Source organism: Patella vulgata, chromosome 4 (assembly GCF_932274485.2).
Source record: "Patella vulgata chromosome 4, xgPatVulg1.2, whole genome shotgun sequence".
Classification (NCBI taxonomy): domain Eukaryota; kingdom Metazoa; phylum Mollusca; class Gastropoda; family Patellidae; genus Patella; species Patella vulgata.
Window position 1 is genome coordinate 54,043,546 of NC_065882.2, and position 24,528 is coordinate 54,068,073.

The following is a 24,528-nucleotide window of genomic DNA, read 5'->3' on the forward strand; positions in this document are numbered from 1 at the left end:
ATTCTATGCGATATTTTCATCGTAGTCCTTTGATGTCAAGAACCATTAATTGCTGAAGAAAAACTGGCATTTGCTACCAGTGTACATATATCACTATTCAGCTATTTCTGGTTCCATCGACTTGTGGCTTTATTGAGTAACACAACCTTCTGGAATAGGGCGATTGGGAAAAATGGATTATACCTGTACTTACATATTCTCCTACTTTTAGAATAGAACGCCTTACAAGTATAAGAATACCCGTAACAGTTTTGTAGGGAAAACATGGAATTGGTTTTTAGAAAAGCATTTCCATTATAGTCTTTGACACTCACATACTATTACAATATATTTTTTTTTATATCATACAATGTCAACCAACAGCAAATCATTTAAATCACCTCGAGAGTACAGTATATGTTCCTACTTCACCTTAATTTATTTACAGCGACAAGGTATGCAATGAGCTATCAATTATACACAAGCATGTGAAAGTACTATAAGTGTTTAAAGATAAAATATACCTATTAAAATGGCAATGGCTCTTAGCTAGTAAGGCAGAACAATAATTCGTATTTAATTCTTTAACCTTACTAGTTGTGGGATTTACTTATTAATTTATAAATTATGTCATTTTAAGCTCTGATACTTACAGTGTTCTGGAATAATACCAGTTTTACTCTCTATAATGCCACTTTCTGTAAGGAAACGGTATATTAATTGGCAGCTAATTAATGTTTAGCCATTGTAGCCTATTTAAGTATTATTCAAATTCTAATAGATTTGTAGATGTTCACAATATGCAAAGGTTGGGCGTGGTTTGTTAATATGACCCAAGTCTTTAACATTTTAGTGTTCTGCCCATAGCTGATTATCGCAAAGTTATTGAAAATCGCCAAAAATTGTTCCCTGACACCAGACTGGGATAAAAACTCTCATATTATATCAATATAAAAATATTGGTATAGGAAGTGTTGATTAATTTTCAAATCGTAATAATATAATATCCTACTGATGATCTTGTATAATATGGTTGTTATTTGAAGATGAAGTAGCTTTGAGGAATAAAATCTATCTATAAAATCCATCAATGTCATGATCGGAGATCTTTAATGGTATTTGTTTTATGATCGCATCATGATAAGTTTTGAATTATGAAATAAGTACATTAATGTAGATAATAAAAAATTTATCAGGACAAAATCGATTCTTTAGATGAATTAGTTCCCCTTTCAGAAAATATAATACTACAGTTTATATATTTTACCAATTTTGATGTGTTTCATAAATGGCTAAATTTATGAATCTGTGAAGATGTAAAATCAGAACTTCAATTTGAACTAATATCCAGAGACGGATTCAGGAAAAATGAGGCCCTGTTCTAGTTAAGTTATGAGACCCCTTATTTGGAGAATGAAGGAGATAGACCCGACATGCCTACACAGACAATCCAGTATACGTGCTCAGAAAATTTTGGAGTAATTAATATATGACATGTTACCTAATCAATCATTATTTTCAACAAGTTCTAGGCAATTTTTTTTAATTATCACGGAAGATGACCCCCACCCCCGCCAACACATACACACACTCCCCACTGGCCAACGGGGCCCTGTACTTAAGCACAGTAGTGGTAAATCCGGCACTGCTTATATTACTTACGGTTTTGGCAACAGATCTGCCCGGTTGCAATCCATAAATAGCTGTGTGGGTGAATAACCAATCTTTAATATTGTGATAAGAGATTCATTGTATTAATACTTGTAAGATGAAAGTTAAATCTTGTAAGATGAAAGTTAAATCTTGCGTACATAAAGATCAAAATGTCATTTCAGCTGCTCTTTTACTTGCTTGTTGAGACTTCATTTTTAAAATTAAATAAGTGGTATAAAGAAAGATAAATATGTTACTTCTACACAGTACATGTAAATAAAAATAGCTTCATGGATAGAAATCTTGTAAGATTCTAGTTAAATGGTTTAAAATCCGAGAAATTGTGTTCTAAATAAATCTGGATTGACTGGAATCAAAGAAAAGTTTGATGAAAAGTTCAAAGAAAGAAAGTGAAACATAGAGCTTGTCAGGAAGTCGAATTACATTAAATTATTACCATTCATCATGGGATTTGCTGGTGCTTTGTTTTCCTCCAACTAGAACACATTAAAGTGATTAAAGGAACACACACCTGTGAGATAACAGCTGGTCTAGTGTGTTCTGAGTGTGGACACAAATATGAGCACTAAACAAGACTGGAATGCTAACAAGGAATGAGTTTGTGTCTAATTAACCTTCACAAAGCAGTTGGTGAGGTCTTCAGACATGATTAACATGCATGTGCACACATATTATACTATTGATTACACGTCTTCTTCAATTATTTCTCTATATTGGTCATAAAGAAGATCCGACGTGGAGCATCAGCCAAACACCGACAATATGTTAGATATCCAACCTTCCATGAACAATTTATGCCCCATGTGTGCAACTTATATTTTTTACGAGATTGTGCCAGAAATTCATTTAGAACTATGACAACACGCATATTATACCCAAAAGAAACATGGTTTGTATGTGTGAAGAGCCATTTTTAGCAGCCATGATATCTTTCCCATACATAATCCTTAAAATTAAGAAGGGCTTTTACTAGCGAGTCGTGATAACCCATGACGACAATTTCCTTTGATCTTGGAAGCCAATTCTATTGTTGTTTTTAGTGTTTACCGTCCGCTTCAACCGAGGTTGATATCGCAGATAAGTTGTCTTATTTTCATTTTTTATTATTATCTTTGCGCACGTGCAGGCGTCTCTGCTGTGGGAAGAAACCGGAGTACCCGGAGTAAACCCACGAGGTTGAGAATGCGTCCCTATCTCCAAGCCACATACGCTCACATCGAAATTACAGTGCCGATGAAAAATTAAACATAGTGCACATTTCACAGAAAGTCCTTGTCATCGGCCATGTTACCGAAAAGATAAACACAAACTTATGCATACGCATAAATCTTAAAAGAAGTGAAACGGTAAGCCCTTGGTTCATTGGGCTACTCTGCTTGATAAAATACATGTGTTGTAGAATGTTTTATGGCAATTATTTAAGTGATAAAGATCGTAATCTACAATTTAATTATAATGATAGTATTGGTTAATACCTCATAGATTATTTAACATATATACACCGTTTTATTATCTCTTATCGCATGCACGGTAACTAACATTACCTCCACACACTAGTAAATGTACGACAAATTAAATATCAAACTTCTTTGGAGGAAAATCAATTCATATTCCAGACACATTTGATTGAGATAAATAAGCTATGTGCATGCTCTATCTAATATTCTCTTTATAGGTTGTAAATTAATTAAAGTTTATAATTAATATTTTTTTCTCAATTAACTTAAGTGAGTTTGATGAGCTAATACTGGATAGGGTAAATAGGAAGGCTTGTTGGAATAAGACAACTGGGCTAGCTGGTTTGAATGTCTACTATATATTCTAAAGTGAAGTTTGTTAATTTTGTTCTCTTTAAAGGAATAATAGCAATGTTTAGTGGGTGATTTCAGTAGGGTTCTCATTAACATGCCCCTAATATCAACAATCAGTTTCAAAGAAATGCTATGTAAGGCTTTATTTAACTCTGTCTGGGAAACAATTTCTAATTCCTGGTCTCCTCAATTACAGTTGGGTTCTCCTGTGCCTATCTGACCTTTTGTTTTAAAGAAAAGCTATGCAAGCTATACAAATTTCTAATTTCTGGTCTCCCGAGGACTACAAAAATGACTTACATGTATATCCATAGCAGATAGCTATTGAAACATCGAGTCAATAATAGGATATGATGATAGAATACTGTTAGATATATGTCTGCTGTTTGTAATTATATTATAAAATGAAATAGTGTTTAACGTCCTACTTTTCAGGACCAACCAGGCTAATGAAGACAAACATTTTGCCGAACACTTCATCGAATTCCAACTGGCAAGTGCTCTTTCGCATGCACAGGTACCATCCAAATGACTCATTGCCTTTCCTTGCACTGACAAGAGAGAACCAGACTAGACAATCTTGTGGAACATTCATAGCCAACACCTAGATCGATCTCAGGGGCCACTTGATTAGTGAGCCAACGTCATGTGGCTCTCATAGTTATATCATGAGGTATGATCTGTCAATGCAACTGTATATTCCAACGAAAACGCGGTTATATGACAAGATAGTAAGAAAAAATAAAGTTTGACTAATAACAATATTTGCTTAAAGTTTTTTAAAATAATGTAGGCTACACAGTTATTGGGGTAAGAAAAAAAAATACATTAAAAGTAATAATAAAGAAATGATATAATTTTAATCTAAATGACTAGAATTCCACAGATCATAAGTACAATTAGATATCTTTATAATGATTTCCCTCCTAATCAAATCTACATAATGAGTTTTTTTTAAATGTATATCTGGGAATTTCAGATCCCTGGTGGTCTCCTAAAAAATATGATAATCAAAAATGTCTGAGTTCCTTGGAAATCACAACATAAAAATGTCTAAATAGTTTCAGAGTTTGAAATCAATGCCCTAAAAACCTATAGATTCATTACAAAGACTAGTGGTTTAAAATGGTGATGACAGCAACCAATTTCCATTTATTAAAGTCTGTTAAAGGTTTCTGTATTCATTAGAGACATAGTTGTGATACAAAACTTACTTTTATTCTAGTTAATTTTCTCTTCCATTAACTGTGTGCTGCAGGAGCTACAATGGGAAGTTAATACTGTAAGTTAGAATTATTGGAGTCAAAAGTCAAGGGGCTTTAAGTCCCTTCTGCTCTGATAATCAATACTTCTTTATGCTCTTTTTTTTATTCTAGATAGGTTCATTATCACACTTCTGTCACATCTTATTAAGATGAAAGACAGTATTTCTTAAACTACCGAAAAAAACATCTCCATTCCATAAACACATTCTTCTTTTACAGGATTAAGTATACAAACTTATTTGCAGCTTTTAGCTTCCTGAAAAGATAAATAAAATGGCCAAACTCCAAACCACAAAAAATCTTTCAGTAAATTTATTTCAAGGAATTATAAAAAATACCTTATTACAGAATAAAAAGCTGTTCAGATGCCTGAGTAGTGCCAGTGGTGGTGTCCTGAATTAAGACTAGATTGAACTAGTTCAATTCTAACTTCAGTGGCCGACATTACCCCTTTTCAAAAAGTGTGCTTCAAAGGATCTTTGTGTCCTTTAATCTGTATAGCTAACTTAATTTGCTAGAACTTTAAAAAAACGTTTTCAGCTGGTTCAAACATTAAACTTCTATAACAAGTATGTCTGAGACTTGATATGTTCAGAAGCTTCTTGGTCAATTCAGGTTTACACAGCCAACAAATAACATCTTAAACTTAGCAAGCTTTAACCTAAATCATATAATGTCTGGATTTCAGATTTGCATATAGCCACCACTGTTTACTGAATTTCATGCACATTTGTTAGAGATTTCAAAGGTTAGCTATCTTCAGATAAGTTCCAACACAAGTTATTTCTTTAAATATTGCTTAGTAAAGAGAGATATATAGTATAAAAATATATTTATATACAGCTTTGATTGTAACCTAGGGGGTTACTTCCATAAAAACGTGAACAACTGTATAATCTGGATATGGATTTATTCACCAGCAACAATATTAAAAACAATTTACAACTGAAAAGGAATGAACAAGACGATGTGCATTATTTATGATAAAATAATATCCCACTATATGAAACTTTAATCTAATTTATGACTTGGTTGTGAGAACACTAATCTCCAATAGTTTTGAAAGTTTGATTAGTTGCACAAGAGAAGATGAACAAAATGTCGCCACTAGTGACTTATACTAAATAAAAATATGTTAATTATAAAGACAATAGATAAGGGTGTAGAAGGAGCTTAATTAAATCCTAAAAACAACTATGCAATAAAACATCTGTTTGTAAAAGACTAAAATAATGAATATATTTAATTATATTGAAACAGGCATAGGAGATTAGTGTCTGATTATAGGTATTACTGGTCTTAATTTACAATGTATAATATTCTGTTATAATAAAATGACAAGAACTATTTATTTATGAATATACATAACACAAGAAAAATATGTTGTCTAAGCATTTTGTTCAAATTCTTGGTTATATGTAATGAAGCCAAACTGTAGTCCGACAGGACTATGGCTGGACCTGGGAATTGTATACAAAGTTTTATTATGATTGATTTTAGTACCCTAGAGTGTCCTCTTTCAGAATCTGCCGGGTGAACCTCGGTCACCCTTGAGCGTTTTTAGAAATTCAAGATGGCGTCCAAGATGACCCCATTTCAAATAATATTTAGTCTAGAATGATAATTTTGGTGTCTAACCGTATGTTGTTGGGGTGATTAGATGATAGTAAAATCAAACATGCCAGACAATATGTTTTTGTAACTTGTTAGCGATGGTTGGAAGTGACTTTTTCACCAAACCTGACTACATCTAGTGACAAACTATATATTTCTGGACATAGGAGCATATGAGCAATACGATAACACCACAGACATGACTATTGGGGCCCCCAGGGCCAACTTGCTCCAGGGTCTGTCACATGTAAATGCAATAGTGACATCCCATGTAGTACGCTTGCTTGTAGCTGTAGTACTAGGGATGGCTTATAATGTACATTATTTTGAGCTTGTTCTGTCGCAGGTTGCAGCCAGAAACACGACTAAAGGATTAAACTGAATATTACCTAGTTTTGTGGGGTTTATTTTCGTGTTTTGCGGGTAGAATTTGATTTCTTAGATTTTCAAAAAACAGCTTGTGTCCTCCTTTTCAGGGCAGGCCCAAGTTGTCCTGTAACACCTGATAGGCATGTATGTGGTGTTATCGTATCACTCATATGCTCCTATATCCGGAAACATATAGTTTGTCTCTAGATATAGTCTGTTTTGGTGAAATAATGAACCTCAACGACCGCTAACGAGTTAAAGGGCCATATTGTCTGGCATTTTGGACTTTATTATTATCTAATTACCCAACAACATAATGAACGATTTCAGTCTATTCCTTGACCCCATAAACATACGGTTACACACTAAAATTATCATCCTAGAATAAATACTATGAGAGCTATTGGGGATTATTTAAAATGGATCGCGTCTTGGTTGCCATCTTGTATTATTCAAAACGCCCAAGGGTGACCAAGGTTCACCTGGCAGATTCTGGAAGAGGACACCCAAGGCTACTAAAATCAATCACAAAAAAAACTTTGTATACAATTTCTAGGTTCACTCAAAATACTGGGTTTGGCGATCGGACTACGGAAGCAGGGCCGAAGAACCAAACAGTTAATACCAAACCAGAATACATGTACTCGTGGCAAACCAATAAACCAAACAAAGGCTTTTGATGTGTTGATATCCCCCAAAAAATGAAGAATAAAATTCTTGGTTATACTTACCACATGATCAATGTTAATTCAAACCTTTATCCAACTGGGAGAGTTTATGTTTTAACTAACAAACCTTCCATTATCATGATGCACCATTAGAATTTTAATTACCACAACATGATTTCTCTTACAAATGCTTTAATCTGCAAATGAATATGGTAAACAAAAGAAATTAATAACTATATCTTATATCATCAGGTACACAGCAAGCAGTAAGTCCCATATTCATTAATCGGACATTTATTTTTTTCAAAGGTAGCAAGCAATCAAACAGATTATCACCTATACACTAAGTTTCATCACTCTCAATCAGATAGAATCAAAGTTATCTTGTCTCAAAGCATCGACCAATGAGATTGCTTAGCTCTGCTTAGATTTAGCTCAAAATGTTAAATCATTGAACTCAGTCAAGACATTCACCTAATGAACATCTACATCAAGTTTAACCATTCTACCTCAATTAAAAGCAGAGTTGTTATGTTCCAAAGTCTTGACCAATCAAATTGCTTATCGCTCTTCTTACCCTGAGCAGAAAATTCTCATCATCAAAATTAGACACGGTAATGATATAATGAATCTATACTCAGAGTTTCATCACTCTCACTTAATTAAAACCAAAGTTATCGTGCCCCAAAGCATCAACCAATCAGATTGCTTATCTCTGCTTACCGTAAGCAGACAATGTTCATCATCAAACTCAATCAAGTTTGAACATTTTACCTCAATTAAAAGGAGAGTTATTGTGTTCCAAAGTCTCTATTTATCAAATTGCTTATCGCTCTGCTTACCTTAAGCAGAAAATGCTTATTATGGAAATTACTCAAGGTATTGATGTGATAAAACTATACACCAAGTGTCCTCACTATCACTTAATTAGAACTAAAGTTATCAACTTATTGTGTCCCAAAGCATCAACCAATCAAATTGCTTATCTCTGCTTAACCTAAGCAGAAAATTCTCATCTTCGAACTCTGAATTCCATCAAGGCATTCACCTAATAAACACCTACGCCAAGTGTGAACATTACAGCTCAATTAGAATGAGAGTTATTGTGTTTGAAAGACTCAACCAATCAAATTGCTAATCGCTCTGCTTACCCTGAGCAGAAAATGCTCATTATAGAACTTAGTCAATGTATTGATGTAATAAAACTATATACCAAATTTCATCACTCTCATTTAATTAGAACTAAAGTTATCATGTCCCAAAGCACCAACCAATCAAATTGCTTATCTTTGCTTACCCTAAGCAGAAAATGCTCATCTTCGAACTCCATCAAGGCATTCAAGTAATAAACACATACACCTAGTTTGAACATTCTAGCTCAATTAGAAGGTGAGTTATTGTGTTCCAAAGTCTCGGCCAATCAAATTGCTTATTGCTCTGCTTACCCTGAGCAGAAAATGTTCATTATTGAACTTAGTCAACCAATCAAATTGCTTATCTCTGCTTACCCTAAACAGAAAATGCTCATCTTTAAACTCCATCAAGGCACTGAACATTCTAGCTCAATCAGAAAGAGAGTTATTGTGTCCCCAAAAGTTTGACGGACAGACAGACAGGCGGACGGACAGACAGACAGACGGACCCATTTTAATAGTCACCTGCTTTCTTCGAAAGGCGGGGGACAAAAAGAAATATCTTGTAGTGTACACTATATATATCCTAGGTAACTGGATACTCTACATAATTAAAAATTTTAACAAACGATGCTCGATTTCCAAGATGTGTCAAAAGCAAATGAATGCCTCAAAAAGAATGAATCAATGCCTTATAGATATTTATAAAGTGCCCTCTAAGTTGCATACTATCATAGTATTAAACCCATCTTCTAACTGAATTATCAATATCACATTTAAACAAATTAGTGGTTATTGCATTCACCTCTATCAACTTACTGTCCATTTTCATCAAAATAACTGATGCTTAATAATTGTAAAGTCAATTATTTCCAAAATAATTAGGTGGGGCAAGTTAATCTTAAAAGTGAAGTGACCCCAAACAAATTGCAAAAGAAACCAATGCAGTTGGATTCAATCATGCTTATATTAGAAAACATCATACCCAAACCTTATAAGACATATAGAAATAGATTTCACTAAAATTAAAACACTTATCTGGATGTACCTACTTCTGAATTTTATTAACATGCTACGTTTCAGTACAAATACAGGTATCGTTATCAAGCCGTAACATGTTAATAAAATTTAGAAGTAGTACATCCAGACAAGTGTTTTAATCATACTCAAATTCGACCGAAGTCGGCCAAGGTAAAATGACGTAATTACCATAATTCAATATGTCAGGAGGTTTTTGAAAGCGATATATTGTAACCAGTGCATTTCAGTGGTGGGACAATAAATAGATTTTTTTTTTAAATCTTACAAAACAAAGTAGCTGTAAACTGGCCGCGGAGCTCGGACGGACGGTCCGGGTGCTCTCCCCCGAGAAAATTTTGAAAAATGAACCCCAAATATGCGATTTGGTGGCATATCTGATTATAATCTCTGTCAAATTCAGCCATCAGACCAGCTATCACCAAGTTTTGCAGAGGCCTTAAAATTGAATTTTTTTTTGATATACGAACCATTGGCAGACGTTTCTGGTGTATCCCCACAAACAGGGTGCAGAGGACTTAATAATTAGTAAATTTGTGGGCGACAGTGTTGGGTGAATCCGATGAAATTTTCGGAATTCCGGCCCACAACCAGCACACATCTGGCCAAGAAAGTCTATTATACCAGCCCATTCGAGACTCCAGTGATGGCATGGCGGCCCGTTAAAGCCACCGGCACATACAACTTGATAATACCCCCGCCACCCCATATAATGTTCAGCAGAAAAAAGGTTTTTAAAGACGAATTGGACAAAATTATTTTTTTCACTCTTTGTCCGACTGGCCCATCGGGCAATCGCCCGATGGCCCAATCCTCCCCTGGCTGTAAAATATTCAACCAATATACCAATTGTTATAATTTATGGTTATAAAATATATGATAACTTAAAATCTACCATGTAATACAGAAACTTGTAACATGTTTTAACACCATATCCTTCAATCTGAACTAACAATAAATTGTGTAATGGATAAACCTTTTTTTATAACGAATATACAAATTATTATTTTATATGGCATACTTTTACTGATAATTAAAGTAATAATAATGTGGAAATTTGCAACATATTCTAACATCCTACTCTAGAAATCACCATTTACAGTCAGTTTTTGAAAAGAAATTACGCGACTGGTAGGAGAGAGCCACCCCCTCCCCTGAAAGAGTGGAAATCCCTCACGGAGTAAGGATCAGTCTGTCACAGGTACCATATAGATCGATAGTAACCACAGGCTCATTTCTGTCTTATGTATTTATTGTCTAGTATCCACTGGTAAGGACATCACAAGAACTTATCATGAAATGTATAACAGACATGAACCTGTGGTTACTATCGGTCTAGATGATACCAGGGACGGACCAGGAGCCAAGGGTCCCTGAACTTGGGTACCCATTATATGGGGTACGGTGGGGTTCTCTCTTTCCCTGTGCAAAATTTCTTTTGAAAAAAACTGATGTAAATGATGTTTTCTATAGTATATCTTGAAGTTTCTAGCTTTGGTGTATGACAATCTTATCAGAAATTAATTTTTGAACCCAGTATTGAATTCAGTAACTGTGGAAACCTTATTTTACAGTATAAGCAATATCCACAAAAACAAAAATCACCATTTTGGATTCTATTCTGTTTTAAATTTACACCATCTGGGCTATTGGTAGAAATTGAACACAGCAACCTCAAAACTTCTATATAACACATATTACAAGCCATATCCAATGGAAGCAAATGACGATTAATTTAAATTCCGCCATTTTAGATTTCATTTCTGCCATCATGGATTCTCATTTTTTAGATCAGAATTGATTCCAGAGACATTGAAAATCATGTAAATGACATATTCCAAGTCATATCCAACATAAAAAAATAACAATTAACTTAAAATCTGTCATTTTGGATTCCACTCTATCTTCAAACAAATTCAGAGACACCGAATAAACATAAAAGACATAGAAAAAGTCATATTTTATGAGATTCTCGCTGGTTGTATGGGGTAAATGCCATTTTCTTAACAAATTTGGCAACAATTTTGAAAGAAATAGCCGCCACCATTTGAAAAAATACATTTTTGAAAATACTTTTTGGTCAAATTTGGGTTTTTTCGGCACATTTAAAACAAAATTAGTTATTCCCCCACCACTAAATCACACTGGTTACGAGATATCGCTCTCCAAAACTTCCTGAAGATCGCCATTAATTTATGTTAATTACCTTATTTCAAATTATGTTATCTGACATATGTATTATTGAACCAAACTACATTGGTTTCTTTTGCAATTTGTTTGGGGTAAAACGTTATCCCTCACCGCCTAAATACGCACATTGCTATTTTCAGTAACATAAATTAATTATATCATCTCCCTGTTCATTTTTGAAAAAATAAAAGACTAGTTATGTAAATAATTTAGACATTGCTACATTTTGGTTATCCCTTGTGAGTATCACTCACTAGTCTCTTTATTCCCACTGAATCAAGGAGCCCTACCTTAAAAATCCCTTAGTGTTCCAGTATATCTACACTTCACTATGCATTATCATTTTTGTTTTTTGAAGCATTCATGATTATCTATTTATTGTTATTTTTCTGTTTATTAATATTGATGAGATTGAAGTTACAGCCCATAAACCGGATTCTATGTTATTCAGCACTAGAAGTAGAAAGAGTTATTCATTTTGCACCATAAAGACTTAATCAAACGAATTGTGCAATGAGGGATAGATTTGCTTCTATTACCTTTACTGGAACATTAGGTTCCCAAGACACCAAAATCTATCTTTTTTGCAGGCCTAATAAACATTCTATCCACAATAGCGATGAATGTTATAAAAGCCATTGATTTTGAATAGATATCTAAATGAGGTCAGTTTGAATAATTTACTGGTAATATTTAAATTACTTCTTCTAATCCACTTGATAAATTTCAACTGTTTTCTATGATTCTAATTCTGATATTTCTTAATAAAGTTCATTGGCACCAATTGGCTAAGCACCAAATTTGCTTGGCTAGTGTTATTTCAGACTGGTTCAAATTCAGTTCCCGGCCTAATATAGATGGGGCAGGAAAACTCTAACGGGGAAGATGTAGACATTTTCTTATTATCAGCAAAATTTTATAGGAATGTTGGTGTTTTTTGGATCACACAAATGTGACTCGTGCTGGCAAAATGAGTCGAAATGCGCAAAGTCTATTAATGAGCTACAGACAAAACAAGTGAAAATATTGATTTTGATCGAAATTGAGATTTTCACAAAAATGGGTCTATAAATATACCCAAAAGATCAAAATAGCAATAAAACATCTTAAAACATCTTTATTGGGACATTTTGTAAGAGTACCGTATCCTGGAATCTTTCTTTTTTCTTAAAATTCTCAGCGAAATTAGTTATTTTTCGACGCAGGCAGTGGGACGACCGATCGATCTCCTTACGTAATGCTTGGCATCATTGTAAAGCCCTGCATCTCTAGTTTATAAATATGGACAAAGTATTACAAATTATCCCATTTTCAACGAATACAAATGAGTTTTAAAACCCATGCAATATGTAAATATACTTGGCTCAGACACCCTGCGCAGTGCATTGTGGTATCATGGTTGCAATCAGGGATCACACTGTCAGGTTACAAAAATGAAAGTGGCGATACAAAATTGATTTTGGCGATAATGTTTTGGGGTACTTTCAATTCTTTCTGTGAGGTGGTGTAACAAGCCAACAGTGAGGCTGATGTCAACCGCCGAAATCCCAAAATAAATAGATGACACATATTAATTAATCGCATGTATTTTTTTTCAAAGTTTCGAGCAATCAAACTATACATTAAGTTTCATCACTCTCTATCAGATAGAATCAAGATTATCTTGTGCCAAAGCATCGACCAATGAAATTGATTAGCTCTGCTTAGCTTTAGCTTGAAATGTTAATCATTGAAATCAGTCAAGACATTCACCTAATGAACATTCTACCTCAATTAAAAGCAGAGTTTTTATGTTCCAAAGTCTTGACCAATCAAATTGCTTATCGCTCCTTAGCCCAGGCAGAAAATTCGCACGATTGAACTCAGTCAGGGTAATGATATAATGAATCTATATTCAGAGTTTCATCGCTCTCACTTCATTATAACCAAAGTTATCGTGCCCCTAAATCATCAACCAATCAGATTGCTTATCACTGCCTACCGTAACTAGACAATGTTCATAATCAAACTCCATCAAGGGATTCACCGAGTGAATGCCTACACCAAGTTTGAACATTCTACCTCAATTAGTAGGAGAGTTATTGTGTTCCAAAATCTTGACCAATCAAATTGCTTATCGCTCTGCTTACCCTGAGCGGAAAATGCTCATTATAGAACTTAGTCAAGGTATTGATGTAATGAAACTATACACCAAGTTTCATCACTCTCACTTAATTAGAACTAAAGTTATTGTGTCCCAAAGCATCAACCAATCAAATTGCTTATCTCCACTTATCCTAAGCAGAAAATGCTCATCTTCGAACTCCATCAAGGTATTGGCCTAATAAACACCTACACCAAGTTTGAATATTTAAGCTCAATTAGAAAGAGAGTTATTGTGTCCCAAAAGGTGTGACGGACAGACAGACAGACGGACAAACCCATTTTAATAGTCCCCTGAGTGTCAACCAAAATGACATGACAGCATATTATAAATGCCGATTGTCAAAAAGTGACGATTCTTGAGTGAGAAAACGGTCTGCAATTTGAACATAAGCATCTCTTACTAGTCTTACAAATGAAATTGAAATTTCTATCCTTCTATCAAGGGTTCAGATTCTGATACCATTACAGTACCGGAAAATAACAGTAGACCTATTGTACACTCAAAACCTTTTTTAATTCAGTTGTGTGATGAAGATAACAGAACACATGTGAAGAAACGAAACTTGATTACCCAATCAACAATCCTAATCTCCTGAGCACTAACACAAACATGCAAATTAACTGGTAAGATTAACAAAAGTTATTCTCACAAAAGTTATAATATACAAAATCTAGATTACTAATGTATGGACTATTTTCTCTTTTGTTCTAAATTATAACATCGAGAGAAATATTAAATGAAATATAACAAATATATGGCGTGGTTGCTATGTGATTTTCTTTTACAACATGCCAACATCTTTAACTCGCTTTTTCTCAAAACTACCTTTTCTGACTTGGGCAACTTCAAACCGATATAGCTCAGTCTATTTTTGCTTGATTCATACCAACTATACATCATTTTGAAGGTATTGAGGAGGAGAATGTGAACAATAACTCAATTTTCAAAAATTCCTCATTGCTACTCAATTTGCCAGTACAAGTCACAAATTTGTTTAAAATAAAATAGCTTGGCCATAAGAACTGACAGGGAATAAAATAATTTGTTCACAGTCTACTCCAACCCACTGGATGGGCGATTAAGCCCAGTTGGACTCTTGTTTAATAACTACTAGTAATCTAATCATTAATGCTTTTGTTCAACTGTTTTTTAACGCTTGCTAATGGAATAATCATCAAGTCAATACCTCCAAATGATTAGAATCCAATCTGAGATAAATAGATCTTGATGACAACCGTTGTGCTGATTTATTTAGAATAGTCACCGGCGAGACTGGCAAGTTTCCACGTTGCCATTAGAATCATCAAAGTTATGTGTGAACAACTTATACTGCTTGCGTCAAATTGAGTGGCACTTCTAAATTGATGTTAGTGCAACTGACTCTTTCGTAATGACACCTCACAGGAGAAGAATGATAGATCTCAAATTGATCTGTTGCTAGCTTCCCAAATTCTGATTAGAAATATTGCTAAATGGTTGCTGCTGTTCACAATTTGACCTTTTATATTGACTTATGATCATGCTTTGGCTTCAGCAGGCAGCCCAGCCCATTTTGCTTCATAAAATCAAACTTTTAACAGTTAAACCAAAACTAACCCATTTGAAACTTGACTTTATATTAGAAATAATAATACTTATATTTCATTATTGGGTCCCTCAATTTTTTAATATCTAAATTTCTTTTGGCTGATAGTAGTCTATATATGTGTATTGTTATCTCAAGCAAAAATGACAAAGTAAATCATTACAATGTATAAATGGTAATTTCATTTATCCTAAAAAAAACATCTTACACATCAATAACACTTTCCTAAAAGCCTTCTTTTTCTATATATCATTTGAAGGGTATTACATGTTCATCCCCTCATGACAATTGGGATTCAGATTTCTTTGATGTTTGCAATATTACTTGTGAATTTCCCTCATATCAAGATTAATGCTTCATGTTTTCACCAAAGTCTCAAATGAGCATATACAACAATAATTCACTAAGTTATAAAGCACAGCAAATAACACAACCATCAAGAGACTTCCATATTTCTAAACTTGAACATTCTTGCATGATGCAATCTTTGAATTGAAAGAATAGATTGAAAATGATTCTTGATCATAAACGTCTTTCTAATAGAGCGAGTGAGAGGGAAATGGGGTTTACGTCCACTCATCATATAGTATGTCATTACAGGAGTGACCTATTGTACATCTTTATTTCAACAATTCTCTTGCGAGAGAGAGAGAAATGGGGTTCAAGGTCAACTCGACACAAACTAGGTCATTTCAGGACTAACATATGGTTCAATTTTATTTCAATAATTTGTGTGCACGTAGGGGTCTTTAGCAGTGGGAGGCAACCAGAGGACCCTGATAAAAGCCACGAGGTTGGACAGGTGACCCTACATCTTGTCACGTTCAACCAGGGAATCGAAACCAAGCCAGTTGACTCAATGACAGACCTTATGATACAGCGCACACACGCTAAGCATTCAGCCATCCAACCCAACCAATTCTCTTGCCTGAAGGTTTAATAGCAGTGGGAGGAAACTGGGGAAGCAGGTGACCCTACACCTTGTCTGGGATCCAAACCGAATCAAAGCCAGACCTTACATCTAAAGCGTATACATTAGACCAGTCAGATACCCCCACCCATCCTTCCTTTTAATGTTGAATTTTTTAAAATACCCAGTTGATATACAATCTGAGTTTTCTGGCAAATATGCTCTACATGAATTTGTATCAACTGATCAAATAGCATTATCAATTGAATCAAAGTGACATCACAATTTTCATTCATTAAACATATATTATCACCTTTTTTTTGGGATATTTCTAAATAATTGTCAAAAATCACATTCTATATTTATATATTCTCTAGTAATGTGTTTCTAATGGGCGTCCTCGTTGAAGTAATTCTCACCAGGTGTCACTAGTAAAAACTTGGTTCCACGTGACCTTATCGATGGTAAGAGAACCGTATCGGTATTAAATTCAATATTAACGACAAAAACTAACGTTTGTCAACACACGAGTTCGTAATGAATGTACAGGAAAACTGTGCTATAAGGTAAACAATGAGGTCACGTGGGACCGCCTGGCCTATAAATTATGTCCCTTTATCTCTAGCAAGGACGCCCATTGGACTGTCTCTTCTGTAGCCTATTCTGGCATTGTCTATTCTGTCTATGTTGAGCACTGATTATTAGATATTCTCTTTTGGAAATCCTTGAAAGTATTTGCTGATAATATTCTTTATGTTTACACCAAACAGTTTCATTTATTCTATTCCATGTCAATTTTTTGATACCAAATGTCAACACATATGTACATATCCTGCAAAAAGAGAAGGCACCAACCCTGGATTTGGTGTAGGTTTTCAATGTAATCGTATCACCAACAGATTCATAAAAGTCTTGTAATAGATAGCCTTGATCTAAGGTGCCATCTTGCAATTAGATTTCACCATCATTACATTTTCAACTAGTGTCATATGGTACCAAGAAGAAATTAACGTTAATGATAACCTGATACAAGTCTCCAAGGACAGTCAAGTATTAGGAAAAAAAATCTTATTAACTTGAAATTTGTAAGCAAAATTGATCAAACTCTATAAATAGCTATTGACTAACTGGGTTTTAATTTTTTCTAGTCAAATCTGATGAAGAATTGAGTTTCCATGACAAATTTACTGCTAAAAGAGAAATGTTATTTTATCTTGGGTAGAAACTAGACTTTTTCAAGGGAGTATTCATTGCACTTACACAAATAATGGGATTCAGATATCAGCTTTGCCATGAACATAATTGCTACATGCTATAGGACTTTGACTGAAAGTATTCACATTATTTTCTAGGTGAGGGCTATATAACTCTTAAATCACTGTAGGAATGTGGGGAACTTGAAAAAATTATGATCCAGCTATGAAAAATTCATCAATATAATGTCTTTATAATTAAGAATATGTGAAGACTGATGACAGATCAACAGACGTGACGGACGACAACATTATAATTTGCATCCAAATGTAGAAGTATAAAACTTGTCTCACAAACTTACTTACAAATTTATCTTGGAAGCATAAATTTATCTATGTACTTTGTAAAATAATACGTCAACAGAAAATATGATTCCAGACAATTCAGTCTGATAATTAGAAATCTACATGACACTTGACAATCAATGTGTTTTGAAAGACAAAACTGAAAATACACCAGAATCAGTCTTGTCTTGTTGTGTCTGACTAGATGATAATTACCATAAAAGCTCCAAATTATATTGACAAGTGAGTCATGTTGGAACAATTGAGAACATATTTTGACCTCTTCGGTTCATTTCAATTGGTAAATAATTAGGCTATAATCCCGAATCCAGTCTGATCTAGTTTATACATACTATTTTCATTGCTTTCCATGTAGTCTTAAATTATGACCAAAATCAATTGACTTGGAATCTATATGACCATTGACTTATGGTACATGCTCATTGGACACTATGCCTGACATACATGTAATTCAAACACCTTTGGTAATTCTAGAGCTGCTCATCAAAGTTCAATATGACTTGCCAGGCCCTCTGTTCTGCACCACTGACATGGGGAAACCATGTAGAAAAATCCAAAGGACCTTTCTCGGCCAACACTGGGATTGAAACCAAGATATACTGGTTAGTGAGCCAGAGCCTTAGTCACTGAGTCACCACAGTTCCCCTGTAAATGTGACCCACCACACTCAAATAAAATTAAGTTAATTAAGTTAAAATTAAGGTTCTTAACCTGTATCCACTCAAGGATCCTTTCAGTGGGACATTTTACAAATCTTTTGAGGACTCTGTTCATTCAGAGTGCATTAGGACCACTTTTCACATAAATCTTTGACAAACCCTAACATGGGCCATTGTAATCTGAAAAATTAAATTTTGAGACAAATTTGCATGAAACATGTATATTTTAACAAGCCAACAGTGAGGCTGATGTCCCCCGCCGAAATCCCAAAATAAATAGATGACACATATTAATTAATCGCAAATTTATTTATTTCAAAAGTATCAAGCAATCAAGTTTTATCACTCTCTATCAGATAGAATCAAGATTATCTTGTCCCAAAACATCGACCAATGAAATTGATTAGCTCTGCTTAGCTTTAGCTTGAAATGTTAATCATTGAAATCAGTCAAGACATTCACCTAATGAACATCTACATCAGATATAAACATTCTACCTCAATTAAAAGCAGAGTTTTTATGTTCCAATCAAATAGCTTATCGCTCCTTAGCCCAGGCAGAAAATTCGCACAATCGAACTTAGTCAAGGTAATGATATAATGAATCTATATTCAGAGTTTCATCGCTCTCACTTCATTATAACCAAAGTTATCGTGCCCCTAAAGCATCAACCAATCAGATTGCTTATCTCTGCCTACCGTAAGCAGACAATGTTCATCATCGAACTCCATCAAGGGATTCCCCTAATGAATGCCTACACAAATTTTGAACATTCTAGCTCAATTAGAAGTAGAGTTATTGTGTTCCAAAGTCTCAACCAATCAAATTGCTTATCGCTCTGCTTACCCTGAGCAGAAAATGCTCATTATCAAACTTAGACAAGTTTCCTCACTCTCACTTAATTAGAACTAATGTTATCAGGCCCCAAAGCATCAACCAATCAAAATGCTTATCTCCGCTTACCCTAAGCGGAAAATGCCCATCTTCGAACTCCATCAAGGTATTGACCTAATAAACACCTACACCAAGTTTGAACACCAAGCTCAATTAGGAAGAGAGTTATTGTGTCCCAAAAAGTGTGACGGACAGACAGACATACAGACAGAGACACACAGACGAACGAACCCTTTTTAATAGTCCCCTGCTTTCTTCGAAAGGCGGGGGACAATAACATTCCTGTTAGTCCACAGTGGAGCTAGGTGTTGCAACCAAAGTCTAGTGGATTTTCTGAGAACACCACCACATCAAAGTTGACTAAATATGGCAATTTTAAAACAGTCGATGACATTGATGCAACATTTCCAACAAAGATGTAAGAAAAGAAAGACAGCCAAACGAAGTGAGATAATTACAAATATATACTTTCAAGTTTTTATATGAAACCAAATGGGGTTTAATATGCCCTACTTTTCTGCTCCATCCGGGCCAATGAAAATGGCCAATGGCCATGTGGAGTAATATGGGGGAAATTTGGCCTGGACCGACAGCGGCACTATGGTGTACTTCTATTTTGAATTCCAAGTGTTCATTTACTTGTACATCAACCTGTACACTACAGACAGGATATTGGTTTTGAGTTCCACCCGAATGACTACACAATGTTCCTTTCCAGGCCCTCCCTCCTACACCACTGACAAAGAGAATCACTGCGGAAAATCCCTAGGCATTTTCTTGACCAACACTGGGACCTAGCAATTAGCCAGCCAGATATTTACTGAGACCCTGAGGCTCCATATAATACAGTTTATGTATTGGCAACTCGGTAGTACAAACGTTGAATATTTTTTGGGCTAATGAAGACGGGCATACGCCATACAGTGTGGTGTGAGGGAAATTTTGCCCAGGCAGTGGCACTATCGCCTACTCTTATATCGAATTCCAACTGCCAGAGAACTTTTATGTGCATTCCAATGTATACACAGGACCTCGGTTTTTCGTATCATCCGAAGGACTAGACAGCTGTCCTTGTCAGGCACTCCGTCCTGCATCACTGACAAGGGGGGAACCACGCCGGAAAATCTGGATGAACTTTCTCGGCCAATGCAGGGATCGAACACCCGGAATATTTTTTGTGTCCCAACAAGTCAAGCAAAGGTATAAAATCAAATATCTTTAATATCAAAATGGATGCATTATATGCTTATATGTATAAATGAACAGCAGAACGGAACAAGACGAAAATTTGTTCTTTTAATAATAATTACATTGTAATCTTCAAATTGATCAATTAATAAGATGCCATTAGAACAGAATAGGTGGAAATGTAGATATTTATTGACAAATTATGACCAAGATAATGCTAGTTTAATAATATATGAAGATTAATATATGACATGCGACTACCCTAGAAATTCTAAATAATTTAATCAACATTACATTTAATAGTGTCTCAACATTTTAAAATCCTTTACTCCAATAAAACAATTATATCTATTTTATTATCACAAGAAATCAAATAACACAAGAAGAACATTTGTTATTCTTAAAATAATAACAAATAAACACTGCAGATAGAAAGGTTGAAACTAAAGTTGTTAAAGTATCTCACACGAGATAAGTAATGAAAATCATTATCAACAAACTAACACTTTTGCCCTTTAGTTTAATCAGAAAGTGAGTGATTTAAAGATGTAATTAAATAGAAACTGCAACTAGAAGTCATAAGTCAGACCACTGTCTTAACACAAAGATAAAAGTTCTACATTAGACAATTTAACAGTTTTTTGTTTTCTCACATAAAAAAGCTGGGAGAAAACAATAATCATCACATTTCCAGTAAGTGGATAAACTCAAGTCGAAGTCAGTCCAGCCCACTATCTCAAGCATGACTCAAACAGCCCTATTGATTGGTGGTGCTCTTTCACATGTAGCCACTAGAAGTTGTGTAGATCAACCGGTGTATGGAATGAAGGAAAGCTGCGAAGTTAATACCAATGCTAGTTACTTCAATGGACACAGTATTATTGAATGTATTGGCTTTAAGGACTCTATATTCTAATTCATGTTATATATTAAGGACAAGTGGTGCTCTAACAATTTAAGTGAAGTCAGTTTATGATATCTATATATATATGTATAGATATATCTATATGTAATGTGAGGGTAAGTACATTTACATATGTATAATGTATACTTATATTCTTTCTTCGTCTTGTAATTCTTACAACAATCATTCAGAGCAAAGAGCATAATGAAATGAAATTGCAATTACGTTTAACATATATTATAAGTTGAATTAAGCAAAGTCACTGATCCATAACCTTTGAATATATACTATATACCACATAGATGTTTGTCTTGATATACAAACAGATATACAGATAATGTCATTTATTACAAAGTATCCTCCTGATCATTTGCTTAATACAGTGCAAATGTGACACTAGTTATACAAATATCATATTTTATTAAATTGATCATTTATTCATAATTAACTGTAATAATTATCTGAATATCAAATAACAATTATATTCATTATTCATTACTAACTTATTAGATAATTGATGAAATAAAATCATATCTAGATCATACAAATATGTGAGGAATTTTTAAATGACTAAGTTTCATGTGAATTCAATGTAAACTACACACACAAAAATCTCAGAACATTTAATAGTTGTGGGAGGTTCATTCATAATGTGCACAAGAGCATTTCATAACAAGCCTTTTATAACCATGGTGTTAATATAATTTTTATGTGGATTACAAATGAACAAAAAAAAATGTTTTAAAGGGGTTCATTGCATGATTTATTTGATTAATATAAAGTGATATCAAGGAAATATGAAATAATTTCAAGCGGATGAAAGACAATTTCATTATTTGCAATATAATTTGAGATTTGAGACAATACAACAAAATCTCACACTGAGTGAATATTTATCTTAATAGTCTGCCTAAATATACAAATGAAGGTCTAATATTATCATTATTATTGTTACCATAGTTTTAGCAATTGTTTTCACACAAATGAATATCCATACATATCAATATCAATTAACATATGAAATGAAATGAAATGGATCGAACACCCGACCCCCAGGCTAGCGAGCTAGCGTCTTACCCATTTAGCCACGTGATCCCCAAATTAACATATGAACAGTTGCGACCATTAAATGCGATGAAATGCATGAATGAACAATGTTTGAATACAATAGAAATTTGCCACTGATTAATAATAGATTTACATTTAGTCTAAGGTTAGTATGTTTCTAATTAAAAATAGGATGCTTTAATATCAGATTGTAAATCTTTTAACCAGCAAGAAGTCTTTGATTTGGGTCAAGCTTAAATGAACTGGGTAGATCTGATATGATATTTTGAGATGGGCAAGCTCCATATCTTGCATAATCATATTTGGAACCATATTTATCTGTAAAATGCTTATTACTGTCTAATCATTTACATTTGATTACTGGTACATGTATTACATTTATCATATCATCCGGGGTTTATGGACTTGCCTGTAGTCCAGTCTTCAACGATGAGTTGCATGTTCAATCTAGTTGGGGTTGTAAGATTGAACATACAATAATTCAACAACTCACTTCTTCTTGGTCTAATCTTATATCCCGTAAAAATACTTAAACAATAATAATATATATACAGGCTAGGTAACTTAATAAGGAACAGTATCTAAGAAATAACTTATCAGAGACCTGCCCTTCAGTATGTACTGCTGCCTGTATATGGTCAACTGCCTACAACCTACAATATTTCCTCGAATATACTAGAGGTTGCTTGGTAACAATAAATAATAATTATATTTTAAAAACTTAAACATACATTATGCAAGAGCTAAATCTGTCTATTACAAGTCTTTCTTTAGGCCTGAAATGTTATCTAAATTATTAATTAACCTATCCAGACCATAATCAACTCTAGATGGCATCGCTAGTCTGCGATCTTTAGTGGATTGTGAGCCGATTTACTGCATAACTTTCCTTCACGATTTAACGATTAAATGGATAATCGAGACTATGCTGTTTTTCGTACTGACTTTAGTAATGATGATCAAGGCTAGGCGGAAATTCAATCGCTTTGTTCTCTGTTCATAGTGGATCAATTTGAATGAAATTTTCAGCAAATTGCCTTTACATTATCTAGTTTTTAACTATTATAGTGAGAACTGCCAACTCGTTATCGAATGTCCCATAATGTATCTTTAATAATATCTTATAGTATTTAAGTGACATCCATTCATTCATTTACTGATGTGACTACTTGGGCCTTGATTATGTAATATTATAGATGGATTATCTCATTACTACTATTGTCTATTATTACTGTCATAGCTGACCATTGTTAACTTACTTTAGATAATCCATCTTGGGTACCCAGTTATGGTGTAAGTCTACCCCTTAATATTGGGTGAATGACTGTATTAAATACTACCTGATCATAATAATATCCTTTTATGTTACCAGAAGCCAAAGTGGCTCAATGATTAAGGCACTGGCTTTCTTCACAGGAATTAAGAGGTTCAATTCCAGTGTTTACAGTGTGGTTTCCCCTTGTCATTGGTGCAATACAAAGAGTGTCTAATCATTTGGATAGTATGGAAAAAAATAAGGGTTGTGTACAAGTTGTTGTGCACGTAAGGAACCTGTGGCTGTTGGAATTCGAAATAAAAGTAGGCACTTCACAGAATACGTTCGTCTTCATTCGCCAGATTGCTGCAGAACAGTAGGATGTTAAAACCTATTTCAATTTGTTTTATTTTATGTTATCATGCCTTCCAAATTTCATGCAACAGAATGTGATAGGTGTTTAGTGTGATGCAGGATATGTTCACTCTTTTTTTATATGAAAATCAAAATATTAAAATAAATGCTTGAAACAGGCATTCTCTTATATTTTGACACCCCTGTCCAACATTATATTCATGTTTTGAATACATGTGTATCTTAAACTCTTGACTGTTGTGTT

General features: G+C 34.1%; 1 protein-coding gene and 1 long non-coding RNA gene across 7 annotated transcripts in view; one reads left to right on the plus strand and one right to left on the minus strand.

Moving 5' to 3' along the window:
- Nucleotides 1-4,264: 4,264 nt before the first annotated feature.
- The window catches only part of LOC126818731 (uncharacterized), a 192,131-nt gene continuing 171,867 nt past the window's right edge, over nucleotides 4,265-24,528 (minus strand). For 4 of the 6 annotated variants that reach the window (XR_007679329.2, XR_007679327.2, XR_007679330.2 and 1 more), the window contains 2 exons: nucleotides 7,444-7,577; nucleotides 4,265-4,985 (listed from right to left, as the gene is read on the minus strand). This is a non-coding gene — a long non-coding RNA (uncharacterized LOC126818731). Of the gene's footprint in view, nucleotides 4,986-7,443; nucleotides 7,578-18,652; nucleotides 18,781-24,528 lie in introns of all 6 variants that reach the window. The other 2 variants (XR_008787815.1, XR_007679331.2) reach the window with 1 other exon arrangement.
- LOC126818727 (hemicentin-1) overlaps nucleotides 21,477-24,528 on the plus strand; it is a 90,146-nt gene continuing 87,094 nt past the window's right edge. Inside the window, exon 1 of the mRNA XM_050546270.2 lies at nucleotides 21,477-21,702. The gene's annotated coding sequence lies outside the window, so the exon portion shown is untranslated. The remainder of the gene's footprint in view (nucleotides 21,703-24,528) is intronic.